Below are 1,707 nucleotides of genomic sequence, written 5' to 3'. Positions count from 1 at the left end.
GAAAAATAGGCATACACCCAATTCAATATTATATACCTAACTCTTCTCTATAGCCCGGATGGCAATAGTCTGTAGCAAGAACCCATCATGGAGAAACTGCCTCCTACCCAGGTACAAATAAATATGCATCCAGCATATAAAGCGCACCATTTTCCAAGCTAGTACTTGGATTACAAGCGACCAGACGCAGCCTGTGATTCCAAGTCCAAGTGAATTTGGTTAGAAAATGGACAACTAAGAAGTGGAACCCAATGTGGATCACAATCCCAGAGGTATCAGAGTCCTGCACAGAACTCGACTCTCCAAGACATGCAAGTGCGGGAAGGCTAACATAACATTGCAAATGCAATTGTACTAAATAGTAAGCACATTAAATATCTCAATTTTAAGAGTATCAGATCTTAAGCGCACGCAATTGCAGTTATGCAAAAAAATCCGCGTTAAAACAGTACATGTCATTTTTACCCTTGCATAACTTTCAGTATACATCACACATCAGCAACCGGACGTGGAAGGTATACATACTTGGTGTCATTTTAAAGCTTTTCGCGGCCCACAAAACTGTACTGAGGAAAAAAATGGTAAAAAATCAAAAATGGCAACATTTCAATGAAAATCTTATAACTAGTGTTATAATAATATCTTTTATTTTTTAGTTTCCCAAAAAACCGCCAACTCCAAAAATAGGGATTAAGTGGAACCCTCAGAGGCTTTTGCATCCTTACGCGGAATAGGGGTCGTGTGCAAACTAACAACTCTGTCATATCTTTTCAAGATCAACACAGAAAATGGTATAAACAGAGATCCTAAAATGATGAAAGAGAAATTTGGTAAAAGAACAAAATACCAATCCTAAAAACAAACAGTTCTTTGTCTTGAGAAAACAAAGCTGGCTTTCACGTGACTTAAATGGAACTCTTATAAGTTAATTTCATTGAACTTTTGGCATTTTGCAGGACTGCTTTCATCTACAACATCTACCAGGCAAGCGATGACGTGAAGGTTTATTGTACCTCGACACTGAGAGTAATTTCTGTACTTAAATACAATTTGGTACCTATAATTTATTTTTTGAATAGTTAAAGAGTACATCAAATTGTGTAACCTTCGCCTTCCCATGAATTCCGATTTTCACACAAGATTAAGTCTAGTTTTTTAGCAAAAATAACTCTGTTCGATGTTGAATAACAAGTCTAATGGTAACTGTAAATAGTAATTGCAGCGTAAAAGATCCACATGCTATGCAGTACCGGTATTTACCACACCACCCCTCTTGATACTACGCGCCTGAAGTTTGCGTGCAAGCGACTGCTTCCTTGGTCGAGCAGCAAAAGGGAAAAAAACGGAAGAACGCTCCAGATTCAATTGCTAATATTTTCGATAGACATGACGGTTAGGGGGAGAAATCGCGTACTTTCGATTTTGAGTATAATATCATAATAGGGAAGCTGGGTCGGCGAACTGTTCAGCCCACTGACCTACAAGAATTGGTAGTTTTGTATGGTACTTGTTACATGTAAGAATGTGCAAATTGTGAAAGTTCCAATATTTAGTATGCGTGTGGGTATAGCGTGTACTTTCTCTCTTGAACGGCACTTGAACTAAAAAAAGACGGAGTTAGGAGAAAGGGGTGAAGAACATCATTGTAGCGCATGCGACTCCGACGTTAGCGTATTACAAAATCGTTTGATTTGGATTAGCGTGTTT

This window comes from Photinus pyralis, unplaced genomic scaffold (genome assembly GCF_008802855.1).
Source record: "Photinus pyralis isolate 1611_PpyrPB1 unplaced genomic scaffold, Ppyr1.3 Ppyr1.4_LG3a, whole genome shotgun sequence".
Taxonomy (NCBI): Eukaryota; Metazoa; Arthropoda; class Insecta; order Coleoptera; family Lampyridae; genus Photinus; species Photinus pyralis.
The sequence above is the reverse complement of the archived record's forward strand: the minus strand, read 5'-3'. Positions refer to the sequence as shown.